Source organism: Danio rerio, chromosome 25 (genome assembly GCF_052040795.2).
Source record: "Danio rerio strain M-AB ecotype USA chromosome 25, GRCz13ab, whole genome shotgun sequence".
NCBI lineage: Eukaryota > Metazoa > Chordata > Actinopteri > Cypriniformes > Danionidae > Danio > Danio rerio.
The window spans coordinates 7,690,001-7,716,617 of record NC_141045.1 but is presented as its reverse complement, the minus strand read 5'-3'; the positions used below and the strand labels follow the sequence as shown (position 1 = coordinate 7,716,617).

The 26,617-nt window shown below is 34.0% G+C and overlaps 1 long non-coding RNA gene across 5 annotated transcripts in view; it reads right to left on the bottom strand.

Moving 5' to 3' along the window:
• Positions 1-26,617, bottom strand: part of LOC147830775 (uncharacterized) — a 148,450-nt gene that overhangs the window by 31,272 nt on the left and 90,561 nt on the right. For 2 of the 5 annotated variants that reach the window (XR_015526102.1, XR_015526101.1), the window contains exons 3-4: positions 15,961-16,061; positions 15,477-15,586 (exon numbers count right to left, since the gene is read on the bottom strand). The exons of 2 other annotated variants lie outside the window; for them this stretch is intronic. This is a non-coding gene — a long non-coding RNA (uncharacterized LOC147830775). Of the gene's footprint in view, positions 1-15,476; positions 15,590-15,960; positions 16,062-26,617 lie in introns of all 5 variants that reach the window. One more of the 5 variants, XR_015526105.1, reaches the window with a different exon arrangement.

Here is a 26,617-nt window from a genome sequence, read left to right as displayed (position 1 = left end):
GATTCCAATTTCGATTGATTGATTGATTGATTGATTGATTGATTGATTGATTGATTGATTGATTGATTGATTGATTGATTGATTGATTGATTGATTGATTGATTAGCTGGTTGATTGGTTGGTTGATTGACTGAGAGGTCAACTGTTTGTTTGATAAATTGATTGACTGACTAACTGACTGACTGACTGACTGACTAACTGACTGGTTACTTTATTGACTGTTTGACTGATTGATTAGTGGGTTGCTTGAGCGATTGGTTGTTGGATTTATTGATTGATCGATTGATTAATTGGCTGATTGATAGTTCACTGATTGGTTGGTTGGTTGGTTGGTTGGTTGGTTGGTTGGTTGGTTGACTGACTGACTGACTGAGTGGTTGGTTGGTTGGTTGGTTGATTTGTTGGTTGGTTGGTTGGTTGGTTGGTTGGTTGGTTGGTTGGTTGATTTGTTGGTTGGTTGGTTGGTTGGTTGGTTGGTTGGTTGGTTAGTTGGTTGGTTTATTGGTTGGGTGGTTGGTTGGTTAATTGGTTTATTGGTTGGTTAGTTGGTTGGTTGGTTTATTGGTTGGTTGGTTGGTTTGATGGTTGGTTGGTTAGTTGGTTTGATTATTGGTTTGTTGGTTGGTTGGTTGGTTGGTTGGTTGGTTGGTTGGTTGGTTGGTTGGTTTATTGGTTGGTTGATTGGTTGGTTGGTTGGTTGGTTGGTTGGTTGGTTGGTTGATTTATTGGTTGGTTGGTTGGTTGGTTGGTTGATTGGTTGGTTGGTTGATTTATTGGTTGGTTGGTTGGTTGGTTGGTTGGTTGGTTAGTTGGTTGGTTTATTGGTTGGGTGGTTGGTTGGTTAATTGGTTTATTGGTTGGTTAGTTGGTTGGTTGGTTTATTGGTTGGTTGGTTGGTTTGATGGTTGGTTGGTTGGTTGGTTGGTTGGTTGGTTGGTTGGTTGGTTGGTTGGTTGGTTTGATTATTGGTTTGTTGGTTGGTTGGTTGGTTGGTTGATTTATTGGTTGGTTGGTTTATTGGTTGGTTGGTTTATTGGTTGGTTGATTGGTTGGTTGGTTGATTTATTGGTTGGTTGGTTGGTTGGTTGGTTGATTTATTGGTTGGTTGATTTATTGGTTGGTTGGTTTATTGGTTGGTTGGTTGGTTGGTTGATTTATTGGTTGGTTGGTTGGTTGGTTGGTTGATTTGTTGGTTGGTTGGTTGGTTGGTTGGTTGGTTGGTTGGTTGGTTGGTTGGTTGGTTGGTTAGTTGGTTGGTTAATTGGTTTATTAGTTGGTTGGTTGGTTGGTTTATTGGTTGGTTGGTTGGTTGGTTTAATGGTTGGGTGGTTGGTTGGTTAGTTGGTTTGATTATTGGTTTATTGGTTGGTTGGTTGGTTGGTTGGTTGGTTGGTTGGTTGATTTATTGGTTGGTTGGTTTATTGGTTGGTTGATTGGTTGGTTGGTTGATTTATTGGTTGGTTGGTTTATTGGTTGGTTGATTTATTGGTTGGTTGGTTTATTGGTTGGTTGGTTGGTTGATTTATTGGTTGGTTGATTTATTGGTTGGTTGGTTTATTGGTTGGTTGGTTGGTTGGTTGATTTATTGGTTTATTGGTTGGTTGGTTGGTTGATTTATTGGTTGGTTGTATTGATTGATTGATTGATTGGTTGACTGATTGATTTTTTTTATTGTAAATTTAATTAAAGAGTTGTTTTTGTTTTTCTTTCATAAATGTCTTTTAAAATGTCTAAAAAATCTTTTAAAATGTCAGATAAAACGTACGCAAATTAGGCCATACACACATTTTTAAACAAACTTGCATGCACAATTTAAATCTGCGAGGCAGTGGCGCAGTAGGTAGGGCTTGTCGCCTCACAGCATGAAGGTCGCTGGTTCGAGCCTCGGCTTAGTTGGCGTTTCTGTGTGGAGTTTGCATGTTGTCCCTGAGTTTGCGTGGGTTTCCTCTGGGTGCTCCGGTTTCCCCCACAGTCCAAAGACATGCGGTACAGGTGAATTGGGTAGCCTAAATTGTCCGTAGTGTGTGTGTGTGTCTGTGTGTGTGGATGTTTCCCAAACATAGGTTGCGGCTGGAAAGGCATCCGCTACGTAAAAATGTGCTTGATAAGTGGGTGGTTCATTCCGCTGTGGTGACCCCGGATTAATAAAGGGACAAAGCCAACAATAAAATCAATAAATGAATTTAAGTCTGCTTCTCTAGGTTTATGACTTTTTAGTTAGGTCTTTGAGTGATTTTTTTTTCATACAATAGTTTGTAAAACAAGACACAAATTATTGTTTTACTCAAAAAATGCACTTATTATTAACAATTTCGGTGAAGCAGTAACTGATTTTGTTTATTATTAATATTTTTAGAGAACTGTATGTTAAAGTTTGAATACACAACATTTGTTGTCTGCAACTAAATAATTTTTAAAATGAAAGTAAAAAATACACATGGATTGTTATGAACTCTGTATACTAGAATATTGTTTTATCTTTAATTTAATATTTTGTCCTTAAGTAATCTACATACATCTAAAGGCATTCAGGCCCTGAGTGGTTAAGATCTTACCACTCCAGTAGGTCATTCAAGGTGTCTTGAGGGGATGAAGTGTCTAATTACTATATAGAGATACTGGAGTACCCCAGGGCTCAGTTCTCGGCCCCCCTCTCTTCTTCATTTGTGTAGAATCTATGATTCAGAAACATGGCTTTTCTTAATACTCTGGATAAAAGTGTACTAAAAGATTAAATGTCAATATAGATTGGACATTAAAATAAATAATTCAATAGCCAATATAGCCACAATAACCCTAATAGCAGCAATAAGAATGCAACACGCTAACAAACTTCCCTCCTATACTCGTCCTGCCGCTTCTAAAAAAGAAATATGTGTTAAGTTATTTTGAATGCACGCATATGAATATCAAACACAAAAATGAGCAATAAGTAAACCAGTCTATAGCTTCACTATTTCTCACAGTAGATTCGTGAATGACTTGGCAGGAGCAGCCATCAATGAAACCTGTGCTGTAAATAAGTTCATCTGTTACGTCAGGCTGATGATTGATTTCCACATCGAGCTGATTTGTTTCATACGTTTGCTCTGCACATTAACTTTTGATATTCATAATCCGTGCCAGTCACAGTGCAGTTTTTTTGCAAATACATCAGCAACAGCAAACCATCAAAAGCACTAATATGGACCTTAACTCATGCGTGATTTCATAATAAATGATGTGTAAATGTAGCATGCTAATATTAAATTAATGGTTTACCATAGTCAAGTTTTGAGTATAATGATTAATGAGGCAATCTGCAAGAATAAAAAAAATTTATTTAAAACATTATCCAAACTCTAAGGTACACCGTTAAATGTATACCACAACTACAGCTTTTTTCATTAGATTTGTTGTTTTTGTTATGATTAGCATTGGAGTTTAGGTACACAACATTTATAATAATCAATGATTATTATCAATATCATTCAAAATACGGAAATAGTGAACAACATTAAACGACTGGTGATCAGGTGTCCGCAATTATTAACAGAAATATAAGCTCTGAACTAAATTTTTTATGATACAATATTATTCTTTTTGTATCAAGATCAGATGAATCCAGTGTGATTTTTGCATTATATATAATTTAAGAAAACACATGAAATTACAAAATATGCCACCAAATTAGGAAAAGATCTTCATCCGTTTTGACAGCGCACGTGCTGCAAATCCTCACAATGCAAACACATTAAAAAATGTGCTGCATTTTCTTCCAACAAAAACAAATAAATAAAATGTGTAGCATTTTCTCACAACGCAAACAATTTACGAAAATGTGCTGCATTTTCTCCCAAAACAAACAATTAAATTAAACATGTAGCATTTTCTCACAACGTAAACAAATAAATAAAACATGTAGCATTTTTTCACAATGCAAACAATTTGTGAAAATGTGCTGCATTTTCTCACAACACAAACAAATAAATAAAATGTGTAGCATTTTTTCACTGCGCAAACAATTTACGAAAATGTGCTGCATTTTCTCCCAAAAAAAACAATTAAATAAAACATGTAGCATTTTCTCACAAAGTAAACAAATAAATAAAACATGTAGCATTTTCTCACAACGTAAACAAATAAATAAAACGTGTAGCATTTTTTCAAAACGCAAACTATTTATGAAAACGTGCTGCATTTTCTCACAACACAAACAAATAAATAAAATGCGTAGCATTTTCTTACAACACTTGCAAAAACAACAGAACACAATGAAAATGTTTCATGTGGACCCAAAAATGTGACGGACGCCGCTAGATTATATGTTAAAAATGTGTGGATTCTATAACGTCATTTCGATCAACTGAAAATCAACAATCAATTTAACGTTGTACTAAAGTATTATTAAGGCAATAATTTCTTACCTTTTTTTTCAGGATAATTTCAATTTTCAAAATCATATCCATAAAACACGTAGCATTTTCTCACAGCGCAAACCATTTACGAAAATGTGCTGCATTTTTACACTTGCAAAAACAACAGAAATGTGTCATGTGGACCCAAAAATGTGACAGACGGCGCTGCATTTCCTTGCCTTGTACTTGTACATGTGTAATGACAACAAAGTTGAATCTAATCTAAACTAATCTCATTTCATCGTTAAACCATATAGTTTTATGTGGAATGGGTCGATTCTACATTGTGCCAGTTGACTTAATATCAACATCAATTCAACGTTAGGTAAACAAAACAATTAGGTTGATAATATGTTGAACGTGGACTCTATAACATTGTTTTGATTGACTGAATATCAACATCGATTCGACGTTGAGTAACCAATTGCGTTGTTTTCAGGTTAGCAAAGCACATTCTAATGACGTAAAATATTTCTAAATAAAATCCGTGAGCTAAAAACTTTGACCAAAATAACTAAATGGCACCAGAGGGGGTTTAACCTGACATTTGTATTCTAGCGAGCATTATATTTCACCTTCATTTCAATTACCAAAAGTTTTGAATAGACTACGTTTCCTTTAGAATCACAACACTGTGTGTGGGTCGCTGAACTTTGGAGAACAGAGTCAAAATTGTAAGGCTTTTAAAGACCGTTTTCATTCTGCCCAACAAATGACCTGCCATTTTCCCAGAACATGAAGACCTCCGTCCACTCAGAAACTGAAACTAACAAGAAACATCAATTACACTTATTTTTAAACAACTTTGTTAGAGTACCTCGTCTTTTTTTTTGTCTCTCTCTCTTTCTCTCCCTGGAGCTCTGCTTGGTGGTGAGTAATGTTCAGCTCTTGTCAAATCCACCGCGGCCGCTGGCATCACGCCGGTACAGAAAGCACTCTGGCCGTGAAGCTTGGCAGTGTTTGTCAGAGAAAAGTCCAGCACTCCAATTCAGAGATCATTACTGAAAACATCTCCACAGGCACACTCGCTGCCCGACGTCTGAGCCACCGGAGCTTCATTCCTCAGCGCAAAGCAGCAGCTCCACCAACATTTAACATTTGGGATGTCTGGAGGAAGTTTACGGGCAGTAATGGAGCTGAAATATATCCTGCAGTTGAAGGAAATTGTGTGTGTGTGCGTGTGTGGATTTTTCCCAGAGATGGGTTGCCGCTGCATAAAAAACATGCTGGATAAGTTGGCGGTTCATTCCGCTGTGGCGACCCCGGATTAATAAAGGGACTAAGCCGACAAGAAAATTAATTAATGAATAGTTGTGAGTTCAGCTAGCAGTTGTTTAGATTTCACTTAAATAGACAGGACTTGGTCTTGTATGGCTGAAATAGCTGTTCATAGGCATATACAAAGCAAATATAGCCATGAAATACACAGACTTTCCTATAAAGGGACTTTAAATGTACTATTGTAGTTAAGTATCCACATCTATGAGCGGACAGGAAAAAAATATGCTATTAAGCACCTATAAAAAGAGATCAAATCAGTAAAATAGAGGTCAAAATAGCTTCTTTTGTGTTCAGTGAAAGGGTTTAGCAAGATATGTGCGAGTAAATGATTACATGTTCAATTTTGAGTTAAATAAGCTCTTTAAAGGGCCATGAAACCCCCTCGTTTCAGCAGGGTGTTTTCACACCTCTACTTTGGAAAAAGTCAGAAAAGTGGGCGTGTCCAGCTCTGTTTAGGGGGGAGTGTCGGAGGAACTGAAGTGGGAGGGTGTGGGAGTGTGGGAGTGGGCACGCGCGAGTTTCAGTCAAAATACACACAGGAGAAAGGGATGGTGTTTAACCTACATGGACATCTGTAGTCGAATTATTTGCCAAATTATTAAATGGTGGACTTTAACTGCAGTTTGGCTCTTTGATTCAGGGAATTTATTCATGCCCCTCACGACAAACAAGATATTTGATTCAAGGAACTGCTCTAAGCGTGTATTTTTCATGCAATGTTGCAGAGGAGAACAGCTCTCAGGTAAACAATAATCCTCCTTAGACACGTAAGTTATTGTTGTCGAGCGTCGCGTACACTGTTAATCCACACGTGATCCAGCTGCGCTCTCACAGAGAGAAAATGAAAACGAAACTTAATGGCAGCAAACTATAAAAGCAACACTTCACGCTTGTTTTGCCAACACAACGTGGCGTCTCTGTGGTGTAAACACGATGACACTAATGAATATTAATGAAGTTGCACAATAGAGCACGCTGATTGGTTTGAACCAAGCCTTACTCATGCATTAATGCTTCACACTGTAAGACGTAATAAGACACACTCTAGCACAGACGCCCAGTCTGCATGCTGGAATACACGCTGTTATGTCATGACCGTGACGCAGCTTCAAAAATTAGTTTCAAACAGGAAGTACGAATTTGCTTGAAATAATGCAAAAACAACCAATTTACACTTTTTAGTGAAATATAGGTGTCCTAATAGTGTTTTTAGCAGTGTGGGACACATATACGACTGTCAACAGCTCAAACAATGTGTTTTGGTGTTTCGTGACCCTTTAAGTCTGATGAAATCATGAAGAGACAATGTAAATATAAGGTTAAGACCATAGACAGTAAAATATATGGACGTAGTGTCCGTGACGACACCCATAGGTTTCTAAAGAGTGCAAAAGAAGCCACAAGTAGGCGCGGACAACCGTCGCCATTTTGTTTGCGCGTCATCACACCCACGGCAGGATACCAAACAAGGGCAAAGAGGCGGAGAGTGAGCGGAGCTACAGACACCTGCTGGCATTTAGCTTGGACCTGGTTCAGACACACTTTACGTTGAGAGAAATGATTAATACTTTATCACCTGTGACTCATTTGTATTTTGACCACATGTGCTTGGTTGTATACTATATCAATAAAGTGTTTAGACTTTTAAAAACACTGCTGTAATACATCGAGCCACTAAACATTGTTCTTATGATGTTTTTCAACAGGAGTAAAACGCGAATGACTTCCAAACACTTCAGATATAGTCTGTGTTAGTTAATGTAAGACTATTGATGAAATCCAGCATATAGCAGGTCGCACACCAGAAGCGCCACGCAGCACCATGCATTTTAGAATTCTAAACATAGGTTTCTATCAGGATACACACACCGGCGCCGCAAGTCGGCGGCGCCCGGCCACGGCTCAGGACGCAGTTCATTTTTCAGCCGCGCTACAGAGCGCCATCTGATTAGTTTCATGTTAAATATCATTCGAATGTGCGCGTCTGGTGTGTGATACTTTAAACTGTCATGTGCGCGCCATGTCGCGGCGCTGAGCGGCGCTTCTGGTATGCGACCTGCTTAACACTGTATGACCACGCTTCAGATGACTGTTCTAGAGCCTACAGCTAATCAATTCGTCAGATTCTGGAGTGCATTACAGCTCTAAATATAAATATAAACGATAAATGATCTTAAATAAAACAAATACATGTATAAAGATGGTGTATAAGTACATAACTTTACTCACATGGGAAACGGAGGCCACGTGAATGGTTTGTGAGCACAATAAAGTGCACTCAGCATGCCATGCCATTTAATAATTGTAGGAAACAAGTCCAAAAGGCAGTTGACTGTGTAAAGCCACATAAAACAACACAGAAATACGATAAATACGCCGAGTTCAGTGGCTAATCTGCAGGATTCAGCTGAGGTGACGTGACGGCGACCAACGAGACCTAGCTGTCACTCAAGTGGCCACGCCCTTAATTATGCAAACTTAATATAACTTAATATAAAGGAAACGGATGAGTTATAAAAAAATTCACCCCCCTCACAGTTGTCATGAAGGGTAATATTAGCTGTATTAACCAAAATCTTTTTTGTACAAGGCTGTAAACACCTTTTTTTCTGCTGTAAAGTTGGCCATTCTAACAGTGGGCTCAATTGAAATTTGCTCTGTTTTGGAGCCAGGAGCGGCCAGGACTAGCGGAATTTCGGATGAATTGCAGTTTTGGTACTTTTAATACTTCCGTATTGGCTTCCTGAGGGAGAGCGGGAGGTTACCGCCTGGTTAAGACAGGCAAATGGACAGAAAGCATCCACAAATAAACATTCAGTTTTAAATAAATAAATTTAGTTTTATTCAAAAACTGTTTGCACAAGATTGGTATATATTTAATACGGCTGGTTATATACCAAAAACTTTGTGGTTACATTTTTTTTTTTTTGTATCATGTTAGCTCATTTTTAATAAGTAGTTTGAACAAGCAGAAAAGCTCTTTTTTGTTTTGTAAATTGAATCTAACAGTGCTCTATGTTCATATTTGAACATCAGATAACTGCATAAGCATGTTGATATTAGTTTATTTTTTTATCTCTGTTCACCTGCAGTGCCTTAAACTATTCAAAAATGTTTTAATGTTTTAAAATGTTCACTAGTGTATTTTCCGCATAGTGTGTGCCGGCGCAGTGTTTCCTGACACATCCATGACCCGGTTTAACTCCGACCGAAAGTGGAATGAAATATTAATGGAATTAAGTGACAATCAGAAGCTGGCGTTAATCTGAAGCCATTCGTCAGCGCAGCTATTACAGCCTGCCAGGGGCTTTAAATGAGCGCTGAAAAACAACAACACACATCAGAATAAACTACTGTGGTTATCAATATTCTATATTTACAGGTTTATTTGGCGGCTGTTGGATTATAAGTGTTATCATGGCTGCCTTATATGCATGTAGAAAAGCAGACATAAAAATAATGTAAAGTTGAAGTCAGAATTATTAGCCCCCCTTTGAATTTTTTTTTTCTTTTTAAATATTTACCAAATGATGTTTAACAGAGCAAGGACATTTTCACAGTATTTCTGATAATATTTTTTTCTTCTGGAGAAAGTCTTATTTGTTTTATTTTTACTTCAATTTCTGTTTAACATAGAGCAGATTTTTTTCAACACCTTTTGAAACATAATAGTTTTAATAACTCATGTCTAATAACTGATTTATTTTATCTTTGCCATGATGACAGTAAATAATGTTTTACTAGATATTTTTCAAGACACTTCTATACAGCTTAAAGTGACGTTTAAAGGTTTAACTAGATTAATTAGGTTAACTAGGCAGGTTAGGGTAATTAGGCAAGTTATTTTATAACGTAGTTTGTTCTGTAGACTATCGAAAAAAATATTGCTTAAAGGGGCTAATAATTTTGTCCTAAAAATGGGTTTCAAAAAACGTAAAACTGCTTTTATTCTAGCCGAAATAAAACAAATAAGACTTTCTCCAGAAGAAAAAATATTATCAGACATACTGTGAACATTTCCTTGCTCTGTTAAACATCATTTGGGAAATATTTAAAAAAATAATTTAACTGTACATGATAAATGACAAGAAAAACATTGGCGTTGAAATTCATTACAGCATATCATAAAACACGCAACATTCTATTTTGTTTAAATTTGTTTTTATACCCATGTAAAATTGATTTTGATAATGCTGACACAGCACTAACAATATTAGAGCGAGTTTTTGGCCAAGCACAGAAAAAAACTAAAGACAACCAACCTATATTCAAGTTAGAGCTGCACACAATATATCATTTCAGAACATCATACATACTGTGACATTTCACTTCCTCTGTTAAACATCATTTGGGAAATATTTTTAAAAAAATCTAAAACAATTTTGAATAATAGAAATAGAATAGCTTAATAGAAAGCTATACAATAATGTATATTTTATATAATATTTGTGCATATATTATGCGATTAAAGTCCAAAAACTAGTACACTCGAATATATATGTTATAGAAAAATAATAAATACAAATTTTAAAAAGAGAAAAAAACAAGAGTAGCAAAAAAATTGAACATTTTAGTTGAAATTTTGAAAGAGTTTCTTTGCAATATTGTGCTTGAATTTAATTTTATTTTCTTTGACATTCTAAATATGTTGGTTGGCTAAAATATTATTTACAATAATATATCGGTTTAATAAAACTGTTTTGTTTAAATGCACCAAAAATACTTTGCCTATATTCACTGAGAATAAAATAGAAAAAATATGTTTGTTCGATATATTAGTCAATCAACCGATTAAAAAAATGTTTATTATAAAGGAATATATATATATATATATATATGATTTCAAAAACAATAAACATATTACATACTCAAAAAATGTATCACAAATAACCACATTTGAAATAAAAGCTTGTATTTACATAATATATATGTACTGTGCATATTTATTTTATAATCATACTTAGTGCTCGAATAGATGTTTAAAACAGCAAGAATACATCTGAATTTAATTCAATTGACATCTAAATCTTAACAACACCAAAAACGAAATAGTTTTGAATTTCAGATTGAACTCAAAAAATGGCATTTCATTTATTTCTATCATGTCTTTATGAGATTTCATGTTCCATAAAAATGCTTCATATTATACTTAATCCAACACTACTTTCTAAAACAGCTTTTTGAAGCATCCCTTAAAATCTGGAATATAATAGTGATTATGTTAAACAGAGTGAAAAAAAATAATGAAATATATCTGTGGAGTGAAACTGACCTGAACAAAGCGCTATTAATCAGTATTAATGAGGAAATGTAAATGAGACGTGTCTGTTCTGGTTAATTGTTCCCGAGGGTGTCCTGAAATTACCAAGAATTTTAAATCCTTCTTATTTATTTATTATAATTCAAGTCCTGTTCATTTAGTGGAGATAAAGCAAAGACACCAGTATTAGCTCAACTGTGCAGCAGCGCTCAGGTTTGGGTTATCCCGGCTATTTAAAAATTAATACTAATATAAATTTTTTAACAGAGATTAGACATAGATCAAAATCAAATGAACATTGAGTTAAAATTCACTTGGAGTTTCACTGCTTTGTGGATGTTGACAAAATCTGGAAATTATTTAATTTATAAATAAATATATCTATAATATTATCTATATTAAATTTATAAATAAATATAGAAATGGAATATATATATATATATATATATATATATATATATATATATATATATATATATATATATTGTTCAAATTTTATTTATTTTTATTTCATCATGTCAAAACAGAAAAATGCATTAAATATTCGTAATATTATACTTATATGGCTACTTTATTCTTTATAATAGCTTAATAATAGTTTAATAATGTTCTTTATTCCAAAATTCTTAGCATAATATTTCCATCATCACAAAATATTCAAATTTCTTTTTATTACTGTCTTACATGTATTATATTATTGTCTTATTATTATTATTATTATGATTATTATTATTAGTATTATTATTAGTAGTATTAGTATTATTATTGTTATATTTTATATTTTCTATGTTGAAAACTGTCAGTAAAGTAGTAAATTATTATTTAAAAGAACAATACATCATAATAACTCATAAATAATTCCTTTATGAATTGATCATTCGAAATCCAATCAGTTATAACCTAAACGTTTATCACATAGATGTCATGTTAAATTAGACTGTGTTTTGTTACTATTTTTATTGTATTAAATCATCGTAGATCTTGTAATATCTTTAATGTAATCTTTTTAGTCTAATGGGATTATAATTTCAATAATAATAAATATTTGGTTTAACCAATATCCCAAATAAATAAAACAAAAATGAATAAATATTTCGAAATAATAAAACAAAGAAACTGAGATTTTAAAATGTATATATATATATATATATATATATATATATATATATATATATATATATATATATATATATATATATATATATATATACATATATATATAATAAAATAATATAGGATAAATCTTTGAAAATGAAATATTTTATTATATATTATATGATATTATGTTTTATTAAATTAAATTATATTATTGTACTGTGTTATTTTATATTGTGTTATATTATATTTAATTATATTGTGTTAAACTGTGTTATATTATATTATATTATATTATATTATATTATATTATAATATATTATATTATATTACATTGTATTGTGTTATATTATATTGTGTTATATTATATTATATTATATTGTGTTATATTATATTATATTGTGTTATATTATATTATATTATGTTATATTATATTGTATTATATTACATTGTATTGTGTTATATTATATTGTATTATATTATATTATATTATATTGTGCTATATTATATTATATTATATTATATTGTGTTATATTATATTATATTATATTATATTGTGTTATATTATATTATATTATAATATATTATATTATATTGTGTTATATTATATTATATTGTGTTATATTATATTATATTATATTATATTATATTATATTATATTATATTATATTATATTATATTGTGTTATATTATATTATATTATAATATATTATATTATATTGTGTTATATTATATTATATTGTGTTACATTATATTATATTGTGTTATATTATATTACATCATATTATATCGTTATGTTATATTATATTGTTATATTTTATTATTGTGTTATATTATATTATATCATTATGTTATGTTATGTTGTGTTATATTGTATTATATTATATTATTATATTATATATCATATTACATTACATTGAATTATGTAATCGATCTTAACATTATACCTAAGTCTCTTTAACTCATACATTTATTTGACAAAACATTCAGTAAAAACTGCATTTATTTGATGCAAAAATAATGATATATTAATTTCTGACAGTGTTGTTGCATTGACTGCGTATGTGTGTGTGCGCGTGTTCTGTCAGTCCGGCTGCAGTGAGCAAACACAGATATCTGCTATTGTGTGCGGATTCGTCCCTGGAGTGGTAAAGGAAAAGTAAATTTGTTCTTGTTTAAGCGGAGCTGTCCGTTCAGTTCCGCCTCAGTGGGTTAAAACCGCCCGAGAGGAGAGTCCTGAGGGAACGCTCTCTCGCTCCTTCCCTCTCGCATTATTCATCATTTCATCTCGCATTCCCTGTGTGCAAACCAAGCCCGCCCGGTGACGCCAAAATCCAAAAATCTCAATATTATCATTTCATCAAAACACCGCTCCTCGCTATTCATTAAAATGTGATGGACTTTTCTGCCGACAGCAGGGTGTCTGTGAATGATTAAAGTCCCCCTGAAATCAAAATGGACGTTTTTGGGGTGTCGTATTAGGGATAGTTCATCAGAAAATCAACATTTACTTAACATTTATTTATTAAGAATATTCTAGTTAATGTTCATGTTTTTTTTCTTAAAATATATTCTATCATCATTTACTCAGCTTTCATTTTCAGTTTCTTTAGTTGAACACAAAGGAAGATATTTTGAAGAATGTTGAAAAACGGCAACCATTGACCTCCATAGTGTGTTTTTCCTGCAATAGAAAGTCATTGGTTTTCAACATTCTTCAAAATATCTTCCTTTGTGCTCAAACTGAGCTTTTAGAAGATATAATCATTCAAAACTTTCATTTCTTTTTACGTTAAGAACTTTCAAGGAATTTCATGACATCACCAAGCACTGCAGTTTGTGTGAATGAGAGTGTATGGGTGTTTCCCAGTGATAGGTTGCCACTGGAAGGGCATCTGCTGGACAAGAAAATGAATGAATGAATGAGTCATGATACTACCAAAATATTTCTGCAAAAATCTGCAGATTTTTACCAAATTTCTCTGCAGAAATAGCAAAAAAACGTCCGCAGATTCCGTCTGGCCCTACCGATAAGACATTTTTCATCTAATTCAGACTGAGTCAATGTGCAAACATTAAATCTGCATCCGAAATTGCATACTTCCATATTATATAGTACACTAAAACAGTATGCGAGCCGAGTAGTGTGTCTGAATTCATAGAATTTAAAAAACAGTATGTGAGAAGTACCCAGGTGACCTACTACTTCTGGTGAAAATCTGAAGTGTGCATGGGATGGACATTACGATGTCCCAAGATGCACCGTGAGAAAATTCATGAATGGGAGTGAAGCAATGCAACTGATGTGGGTAGTTTACATGATGATGACAAAATGGCAGATGTAATACATTCGGGTTCCATTCATACTACTGACATTCATACTGTATAAAACGTACTTTTCTAATGGTCGAGTAGTACATTTAAACTCAAATGCAGTACCTCCTGAGTGGTAGGCGATTTCAGATGCAGCCCTAAGCCGCCTTTCCAGTGTCATGACGGTCAGTGACCACCGGAGGGCGCTGTAGTTCACGGACTCTGAGATTTAACTACAGCGCCCAAAAGACTACAAGTCCATACATACCACGCGCAATACACCCGGTCCACGTACACTGATTGGCTCACAGCTGTTCCTGTTTCCTGTTAATTTCCTGGACTATTTATACAACCATTTCACGCTGTTTGTATCTGCGTCGTTTGTCTATCTTGTCTCCGTATTCCAATAAGTTTAGTATTTCGAGTTTTTGAGTCCTGAGCCCTGTCTCTGTTTTGTGTTTCTTGTTTTTTTGTTTATTTGTACTTTGCACTCTGGACACCTTGTTTTTTTTGTTTGATGCACATTGTAAATAAACTGCACTTGGATCCGCACCTTTTTGTTCCCGTTTGATCTTGCTAACGTGACATCCAGTGCACACGACATTTGGACACGACTGTCAGAATACGCCCTCTAGTGGCAGTCGCTCAGAATTTTCAGTTCTGACGTGCACCATGGGAGAGAAGCTGTTCTCGCAGTGTCCGGATTAAAGGAGTGCAAAAGCAATTCTCTGTGGTTGAATGAATGAATGAATGAATGAATGAATGAATGAATACTATAAACTCAGACCGCTAAAAATATTGAAGGGAATGTGGAGACAACATTAAACATTATATTTTTATTACTTTATTACTTACATTTATGAATATAAATGTTATTTTAGTATAGACTTTTTCTGGCCTTACTTTGTCGGCTGGTCGCATACGGTCTAGTAGCAGGAGTTCAAATATTTTAACGAATCCGCATCTCAATTTGGATCAGAATTTTCTGCATACGAAGATGATCAAAACTCCACGCAGCTCCCAGACTACTTTCTATTGGAAATGAATGACTTCCGGTCTGTTGCTTGTTGTTTGATGTAAGCAGTGGAAAGGAGGCTTTAGTCTTTAAAACACCAATAATGAGCACAAACCTCTGATTGGCTGTTGTCTGTTTCCTCTCTTGTCTCAACTCCTCCCATTAGTGTTTATTCTCAGCTCTGGGTTCACCTTAAAGTCACTCCAACCAATAGCAGTACAGCAACTACTGGGATGGCGGGGTTAAAGAAAGTAAGGCCACATCTGATTGGTCAAATTTAGATAAACAATCAGTGCATAAAATAAAATATCACATATGTCTGCAAAACGTATATCGCATATGCTGTTATCGCGATAATGATAATATAGTGATAATGCTAATTTAATGCTATTTTATTTAGCCATAGTCTGTGTGTGTGTGTGTGTGTGTGTGTGTGTGTGTGTGTGTGTGTGTGTGTGTGTGTGTGTGTGTGTGTGTGTGTGTGTGTGTGTAGTGCACCCTCTGCCGTTCTGGAGGTCAGGCAGTAAGTGGCCGTGTATGGATGTGGGCTTGTGAATGCGGGTGTAATGAAGCTGAACGAACGGCCGTGACCTGCTGACCTGCGAGCCTCTGACTGACTGACAGACTGATAGATGGATGGAGACACACACTGATGCTGCCGGCTGACCACTGCGCCAGTCTGACCTCTCATAGCCTTTACCTGAAAGAGAGCAGACAGATGAGCCGCTCTGATGTGCACACAGACACACACATACACTGTGCTTCAGTCATTCAGATTCTGAAGCTGTGTTTACAGTAGAGTGTGTTTTGGATTTAATGGCTTTTAAAAAATACAAACATACTGACGTTTCCACAATTCAGAGAAAATCTCCATCTATTATAATGGCAATTGTTTTAGAACAAATGGTGACTTTTAAAAGCCAATTAAGTAAGTGTGTGAACATATTTATGACAAACCAAATGTAAAGTTTTTTAAATAAATGTAAACAAATGTTGAATAAATTTTTTATTCATTTTATTCTCTACTGACAAACTTAAAATGTACATTTTTGCCATCTAACATATTCTTTATCAATTTTATTGTATTTATTAGTTTTTTTTTTATTTGACATTTTTCGGCCAATTTCACCAACAACCGTCACGTCCAACTTCTGTTACATACAACAACTTTTAAATCTTTGTTGTGTAAATAACCCCCCCATGGCCCAGCCGTGCTGTCATCTTTCATTTCCTACTAGCAACCACCTGACTGTAACCAGACTTTAAAGTGAAGCGTTTGTGCGTGTGAAGCAGCTTCAGATCAGATTATGAAGAGCTGGCGGCACAGGTTCACCAAACACTGCGTCTTAATTAAGCAGACGAGATCACAGCGCACAGAAGGACATCAAAGCCTCCCGAAACTCGCTTTCATTTCAGCCCGGGCCCTGAAAAACGGACACGTGTGTCTCCGTCCACCGTCTGTCTACCTGTTGGGACGCATGCGGTTAACTCAGCTAACCAGAGAACAGGCCCAACTCCTCCTGACAGGCGTCCTGTTTAATGTCCGAGCATCAAAAGATGAAGCTCCCTGATGGACTGAGCTCCGGTTCATCCGGAAACTTCAGATGAGCTCCATTGATGAGTTTGAACACGAGGTTGATTTTGAAAAACTCCCCCATCTGCCGACGAGAGGACTGGTTGGGTCTTGTTAACTAGAGGGTGTTCATTCATTCAAACAGATACTTTTTTATTGTGCTACTCTTGTGTTGTTTATAGGATGACTTTCTTTATTTTTATGGAAGGTTAAACAACTATGTTTTCAGATTTTGAGGTTTATACTTGATGGGGGATAATGTCCATAGTATATCCTGTTGAAGTAAGAATGTTTAGCCCCCTGTATACTTTTGTTACCAATTTTTTGCTTTTTTTTAAACTATTATTATCATACTTTTACAATTTTTTTGTATCCACCCAACATAAACAAACATCCGCAAGCGATTAATTAGTAGAAAACCGTAATGCTCATTCTGTGCATGCACTGTCAACGCACAGACAATTTCGTGTGCTCTGCAGACAAACAGAGACCCGCTAAAATGTCCGGGACTCCGGGATTTGGTTTTGCTTTCGTTTTCTAAGCTGTCGTTAATTTTATGCACACAGCCACGAGAGCGAGAGAGATTTAACATAATTAAATCTTGAATCTAAACGACTCAGAAAACTTTACTAAATACTCGAAATTACGAAATTACATCTAAATTGGCTGCAGAATATTTGTACATCGTTAGAAATGGTTAATCAACTCATTCGTCTAATTTAAATAATCTACACGTTTTATTCATGTATTTATCATCATTTTTAGAGATATTGCCTGCTTTTTTTCTGTCATTTATTTCTCATTGGCTGTATATTTTTATTAATTTGATGATGTCAATATATTACATACTTCATACATTTAAAATGATTTGGCAATACTGTAGAAAATGACATCCCAATAAAGCAACCTGAACTTGAATGAGATATAGAGAGAAGCAGATTTCACCTGTCAGCGGGTGCATATGGCTCCTGATTTGCATAAAAAAAAAAAATGGATTGTTAAAAAAATTTTTTCAACAGTCTTTCTTTAAGCTATTGAAAAGAAAAAGTTCAAAAGTGATAATAATAATAAAAATAGGGTTACAAATCGAATTGTGTTTTGTTGTGTTGCATATTACTATTTATGTGCTGGGTAAAAGGTGTGTTTAAATCCGGCTACCACCTCAAGTATATTTCAGACCTGTGAAAAGCACTGTATATATATATATATATATATATATATATATATATATATATATATATATATATATATATATATATATATATATATATTTAGAGATTCCACGATTCTCAATATAATATTGAACCATTCGGTACGACATCCACGGTTCAAAATGCGCCTGTGAATTGCGGTTTTCTCTTTTTTGCGTTTAAATACTGTATGGGCGTTTTACATCTCCCCGACTCGACTGTTTGTGTGTGCCTGTAAGGCTATGAGCTGAGATGAGGAAACTCTTCCCCGCGAGTAAATATCCATTCACTATGCTCTAAAGTTAGGGGGTTCTTAACCGTTATTCCACACTTTAACACGGCGAGCGGTGGTGAAGTGAGGCAACAGTACAAGGAAGCGTCTGCGTCTTTCAAATCTGCGGTGTGAGGACATTTCAGTTAGAGTTTCAGTTAAACATTTGCTTGCATTTTTGGTGATTGGAGATGCTGGCTTTTGTCATCTTATAAAAGCGCTCGATCCGAGTTACAGACTACCATCTCCCACTTTTTTCAGCACCGAGATAATTAAGATGGTTTATTTATGTTTACTTAAGTACAATTATGTTTATTTGAAATGGTCAATTTATCTTTATTAACTTCACATGTATGTTTATTTTCAAAATGTAGGAATGTATGTGTTCCCCAGTTTGTACATGGGCTACCAGCAGCTGTGAGATTTCAATGTTTTTATACAATACACTAGGAACTAGTGTACTTTTCTTGGCTTTTAAGTAAAACAAAAGGAGTATTGCAATAAATCATTTTTAGTTATTTCTCCTTAACCTCTTACTGTTCCTAATGCCTATAAAATAACATAAAAAAACATGTGTCAAGCCATGAGAACCGTACCGAAAACCATGTTAAAAAACCGAGGTATGTATTGAACCGTAGGCTAACTGTATTGTTGCATCCCTAATATATATATTTTTAAAAAAACTCCTTACAATTGCGATCTAAATTATAACTTTTTTTCTCAGAACTGCTAGTTTAAAAGGGAAACCTAAGAAAATAGCAAATGACACGAGTTTCTTGGCTAGGATTTAATCAGTAATGTTTTTAAATTGGGGATTTGCGAAAAAAAAAAAGAGCCTTTTTATTACAACTTTAGGACCTTCAGGACTTTTACTTTCCATTAGCAGTCAAACAGAGATGTCCTGTAAGGCGTTCCTCAAAAAACATCCAGCACCTGCTTCCCATTTAAACCCATTTTATCAGCGTCCAACCAATGGATAAACCTCCAAACCCAAAAAACATATGAATAAGTAAACAGTCATGCTAATGTTTGCAGAAAGTAGGACTCTCTTATCATCATCTTCTGGAAGGATCCTAAAGCCTGACCTTTTCCCCGAGGACGGAAAAACACACAGTCTTCATTTCCCCATGACGTATTTTATTTCCAGCAGGTCCCTGTTGTCACGGCCGATTACAACCTCCGGCCGAGAGGCAAATGTCAGTGACCTTCACAATGACAATAACCACCATTAAAAAGAAATTAAAATGAGTGTTCCCGGAGTCTCGGGACGCTGGAAATATCAGCAGGCAGAATCGCACGTTTTCCCCCTGCCGCGTTTTAAAACCCACATCCGCCAAGGACGCTGAACAATAGCCAGACCGGGCTTTCAAAACACATTTTCTTCCAAATTTCTACTTCCCAGCGGAAAGCGGGATCTGAGAAAAGAGCAAACACAGCTAGCGAATAATATCGCTGTCAGACGACGGTTTGGCGAAGAGTTTGTTGGCCATTGTTGCTGGAAAGATGAGGATAACAATGCTTGAAGCTCACAGAGAAATGAGAACTATGCTCTATTGATATGGCTGAGATATATATGAAGATATGGCGATAATGAAACATCATTTTAGTGGTCTGATTTGTGGACCTGCAAAATACAGACTCTGTTTTGTTTTCGTTTTTACTCCTTAACTATCACGATCATTTTTGAACGTATGAAAATGACATGTTCTACTTAAATAAATGCCAGTCTCCAATGCTTTGGTGCATATATTTAAGCTTCATTTTAAACAAGACAAGATGTCAGATTGTAGCTGAAGTCAAAAAAGTTCCAAACACTTAAATAAAACAAATGTTATGCGCCTTTATGTTTATGAAAATAATAAAACGATAAATGTATACTTTAATATATTACACAAAATATGTATCTTACCAAATCGGTCTTAGCCTACAAACGACAGAAAATCAAATCTAAATATCTGAACTAATTATATTACAAATGTGAAGGTAGTTTTTCAAAAAAAAAAAATAGCTTTCAGTATTATTTTATGTGGCCGCATTACTAAACACGACCACCGGATGACATACAGCTTCCATTGGTGACCATACAAGAAAGCCCCCTATATTTTGAGGATCATATTATTTCATACTTTGGACGAAATTTGTAGAATAGACATCAAATTCTAAAGTAGTACATGCAGTTTGGTGGTATTTAATTTTATTTAGCCTCTAAAAGCATATAAAATATGTTTGCATGTAGATTGCTGTAGCAAAGTAATGCTTTACAACACTGATATGTATCCTGCAAATTAAAAATAACTGTGCATAGTAATATATATATCAAAAATCAGTGACCATATATGGGAACTTGAATTATTAAGCTTTCAAATGATATATAGTTTGTTGTGATTGCTTTATGTTTAGACTATGGTTTAAGAAATGTAACCGTAAGTGGTCCTACAAGTTGTGAGATGACAGTAAATGTGCAAAAATAAATAAATAAAAACAACAGTAAAATATGTATTCAGAAGTCTTAAACCTTTCCTATAGATTTTGTCATAATTAGATTAGAACTTAATTGCAAAACAATAAATAAAAAGTGACCAACTTAAGTGTCTTAGTGCCGGGATGGTGATTAACACCACAAACAATAAATTTCTTGATACCTAAATTTTCAAATCTACACAAAACTCCGGTGGCGACCTGGGATAGTGCAGTGATCACAGGCCACACACTCCAGAACACACAAAACTGTCTGCAAACTGAAGATAAGAAATACACAAGAATGACAGTGCTTTGTGTATGAAGACATCGTTATGTCACGTCTAATGATCTAGAACAACTTCAAGTGAGCCCTAGAGATAAGCAAGTTAACATTTAATGATTTTGATGCTCAAAATGCTTGATTTCTCAAAATAAAGGGCTTTCAGTAAGATTTTATTTGACAGCAGTACCAAACACGACCACTAGACAGCATAAAGTTTCCACTGATGACCATACAAGAGTGCCCCCTATATTTTAAGGAATATGACTCGTATTTTTTTTATACTTTTGACAATATTTGTGGAGTACACATCAAATTCTAAAGTTTTATGTAAAGTTTGGTGGTATTTGATTTGAAAAAAACATCTCAAATATGTTTACATGTGGATTGCTGTAGCAAAGTAATGTGACACTGATGAGTTTCCTGCAAATAATAAATAAATGTTGCTCAGTAATATCTATAAAAAATCTGTTACCATATTTGGAAACTAGAAATGTTAAGCGTTCAAATGATATATTGTTAGTCATGATTCCTTTGTTTAGAATACATTATTATGGTTTAAGAGTGTAACCATAATAGTCCCATATTGTAGGGTGACAGTAAATGTGCTTTAATCTAATACACTTCCAACTAATTTACTTGATACCTAAATTTTGTCAATATACACTAAAGTCCAGTGGCATCCTCAGATAGTGCAGTGATCAAAGGCCACACACTCCAGAACACACAAAACTGTCTGCACACTGAAGATAAACTGAAAAATACACAAGAATGACAGCGTTTTATGTATAAAGACATCTTTATGTCACGTCTAATGATCTAGAACAACTTCAAGTGAGCTTTAGAGATAAGCAAGTCAACATTTAATGACTTTGATGCTCATTTCTCTGTAGAAATGGATCTGTGAGTTGGAAAATAAATAAAATATGGACATTTATGAATTAATTTTCAACTCCTTTATCAAATGGCATATTTATGCCTATCACCAAATATGCAAATGCAGGACTGGGAATCAAAAGGGATAATAAACATAATGAGATCAAATCAAAAAAAGTTCCAAAAACTTAAATAAAACAATGGTTATGCACATTTATGTCTACGAAAATAATACAATGATAAATGTATACTTTAATATATTACATAAAATATGTATCTCACAAGAACAGTTTTAGCCTACAATCGACAGAAAATCAAAGCTAAATATCTGAACTAATTATATTCCAAATTTGTTGTAGATATTCCTGAGCTCACAGTATTATTTTATGTGGCTGCAGTACCAAACGTGACCACCAGATGCATACAGATTCCACTTGGTATCATACAAGAACGCCCCCTATATTTTGAGGAATTTGAATCGTGTTTTTTTTTCATATTTTTGACAAAATTCCTAAGTAATTCTATTGTATGTGACGTTTGGTAGTATTTGATTAAAAAAAAACATCTCAAATATGTTTACATATGAATTGCTGTAGCAAAGTAACGCGACTGATGAGGATTTTTGTTGCAAATTAATAAATAACTGTTGCTAGTTTTATTTTCTACTCCTTTATCAAATGGCATATTTATTCTTGGCATATTTATAACCAAATATGCAAATGCAAGACTGGGATTTAAAAAGAATAATAAGCCTAATGAAATTGAATCCTATATTTAAAAAATTTATATTAAATAAAATAGAAATAAAATAGAATTAAAAATAATAAAATAAAATAAAAACTTTTATTGCAGGATCTTGTTTCTTTCATGTTTGGTGCAACTTTCACAAGACAAATCAGGACTTTTTGAAAAAATAAATAAATAAAACTCTGAATACATATATTATTTTATTTTTGGTGTATTGTCAACATTAATGCAAAAACAACAACAAAACAGCCAAAACGAACACATGGAGATGAAAATGTGAACTGGAACAACCCTGAATATTACTGACAGAGACAAGGGACGCGTGTATATTATAATGGACTGTTTTCTCAAGCTGTGAAAGTAAATCTGTAAATGATCTCAACAGATTGCTGTGACACTTTAGCTCTTAATCTAATAAACAGCATTATGTTAGAGCTGATGCTGTTTTTTTTGTTTTTTTTTTTGGACTATATCACTTCTAACCAACAGCTTTCACTATTGGATTTTCTACTGACCTCTTTAAAACACTTGACTGAAACTAATATGAATGATTTCAAATCCGAATAGGACCAAAAATAAATTTTATTTACTCCTTCAGGCAAAAAAATATACAATAAATCAAACCTAATTTAATGTGAATTTGTGAAAGCACTGAGATGTAAGATTTTAGGCCTAATTAAGCATGACCCCGAAACTGAAGCATCAGCTGAGAGTAAGAAATTGCAAAAACATAAAATAAAACAAAAGACAAATAGTTGTAAATAAGCTGTCAATTCAGCAAAACAGAGCATTTAAGTTGGCGAATGCACTATTTTGTCAGTATAAACTCCAAAAATTGTATGCTAACTTAAAAAACCGGGCTACTGTTAAGTTCACGCTTTATAAATATAACAAATATACTGTAACTCTCTCTATCTAAGTGACAAATTATTAGTTATTTCGGATTTAATGCAAAATTTATTATAAATCTCAGGTGTTCCCAGAATGTGAGTGTGAAACCTTTGCCTAAAAATACCTCACAGGTCAATTATTTCATGTGCTGTAAACACAGCTTTTTTGTATGTGTCTCTTTACATGCAAATGAGCAGCTGCTACTCCCCGCCCCTATTCCTAAAGAGGGCGGAGCTTTTACACATGTGCCTCAGACACTGCGGCAACAAAAAACAAAACATCTACATGTATTTTTAGCTAATACTTTTGTTTTACTAAAAGAAGTTACGCGTTAATAACAATAAATAAACATTACGAATAATTCATATCCTATATGTCTTTATCAATGTTAATTTATATTGTTCATATACTAATTTAAAATGTACAAATAATATTACAAATATAAATAACTATATACATATATATATATATATATATATATATATATATATATATATTTTTTTTTTTTTAATGTAAATGAATCATCTTGTAATTGAAACAACAGCATTATAGTTGGCACTACGAACAATTTCCAGGCGAATGATAAAAGTATCATTGTCAGTCAATCAGAATACAGGTGAGAATAAAATTTGCGTAAACCGTAAATTGCTGAGACTTTTACGTCAGTATGTCGATGTACTTCTAACCGCAACAGAATATTGAGTAGGGGGTGGGGCTTTTTTTTACACATCATTCCATCATAGCAAACTAACGGTAAGAGGGGCGTGGTTACGATTATTGAAAGGACTCCAAACGCAGTAATCAAATATTGCATCTTTTATTGAAGATTACCAAAACAAACATTTATTTCTACTAGATTAACTTGCCGAGATAATATGTTCGCTTAAAGAATAACAATGTGCGCTGGCAAAATGAACATTGTAAATTTTGATTTCACAAATTTTCACAAATTTGGATTTTGAAAAGCGCAAATATTTAAAGTGGCAAACAATAAACTGCAACCTATAATAAACAGCCTCATTTCACAAGGAAACGTAACTATTTTACGTTTTGTAAGACAATTTGCTATTTAGTATGAATATGGTTTCAATCCTATGAATATTTACAAATTTCAAAAGGAGGCGTGGCCTCAAACTCCACCCCTAAACACTTAAGTTATTGGGGATTGATCAAATTGTGCAAATGAAATTCACACGAAGTAGCCACTAAACCAAAAATATACAAATTGCTATTGTGTTGTAATAAACAGATCTTCTTTGGTGTGGATGCAGTCTAGTTTAGACAACTGTAAAATGTAGGTAAGCTATTAGTATCACTGTATGTCAATGTTATACGAGCACCGTGTTTTCTCTTTGAGGAGCAGAGGAATAAACGTAATTGTCCTTCACCTGAGCGTGACTCTCCTCTGCTGCTCTGAGATACCCGCTCTTGTCATTCCAATGTTTTGTTGCTCTTTTTTTTTTTTTTTTTTGATCATCAAAGATTCAGTCGCTGGTTTACCAGGATAAAACGCAAGAGAAAGAGACAGCCTTTCATGATGTGGATGTGTCTGGAAGTTTAATGCGTGAGCACGGGCTACACTGGAGCTAAATGTTACGACAGCAGAACTTTTGACACATTTCAACATGTGGATGCTTATCTGTCCTTCCGTTCGACTGGAACGAGCTCTTTATCCCCTTTTAAACAGGTGATGTGTGATCTACCGTTTCAACTACCTAACCCACATGGTCTTTGTATTACCCATAACCAAATCATAAATAAACAAAGATAAGTTACACACAAATCACCACCTGTCAATCACTTTTTCCACAGGAAAGGCAGAGTGATCTGTGTCATTATAATGGCGTCGACAAACTTGGTTGGTAAAGAAGTACATGTACAAGCTTGAAAGCGAAAAATTGAAGCAATGTACTGACGCTGTGACACGTTACCTGATAGATTCAAAAAGCCGAAGAGTCGCTAGATAAAGACAAGATTGATTAAATATCACGTTTAACAACTTTAGTGATACGCGTTAAAGCTGTACATCCTAGATAAACAGTCCGAAGTGCACAGGAGCTCAGACGCTGCAGCGCATGACAGGGAGTGTATGTGTGTTTGTGTGTGTGTGGTCACGTGATTTGCGTTTTCAGCAGTATAATGTGGATGGAGAGCTGTTCAGAAATGCTTGATGAAATGCCAGTGTGAACGTGGATCGTTTTTAAGACGTATTAGTGTAAAAGGGCCTGTGTGTATGTTTCGCGAGCGGGTTGCTGCTGTGACAGGGGCGGAGGAACACTCAGTGACCCCAGGATACATCCCTGGCCTGGCAATGTGTCTTAGTACAACTAAATCAGGGGTGCCCAAACTTTTAAATACGAAAGGCCAAAAACCAAATATTAGAGTCATGGGCCAAAGGTAAATATAACAAACTACATTACATTAAAGTTGCCATGGGTAATTTTCTAATTTATTTCATATTTCAATATATATATATATATATATATATATATATATATATATATATATATATATATATATATATATATATATATATATATACATTTTATATATTTAAAAATTAACAAAAGCCATGAGTTACAAATCAAAATTGTAATAATAGTAATTTTATAATAATAATAGTAATAAATTAAAAGTAATAAACATAAATTTAAATAAAAAATAGTAATAATAATAATACTAAAATAATACTATATAAACCAGTAGCTAAAATATATTTTATATAATTTATTTGTTATTAAATACACAGTTCTAACAATTGCTTACAAAATATAAGCGTTCACCAAAATCTAAACCCGCTGATTCATTTCTCCTGTCACACACTATTGAACGTCATTTCAGCCTGTTGTAATGCTAATTACAGTATTTGACTCATGATTTTTTCATCTGACCGTAAACTACTCCCATCTCCGACATGTGGCGTCTCTAAAAATGGCCACCGGTTCTGTAATGCAGTCACATGACGGCA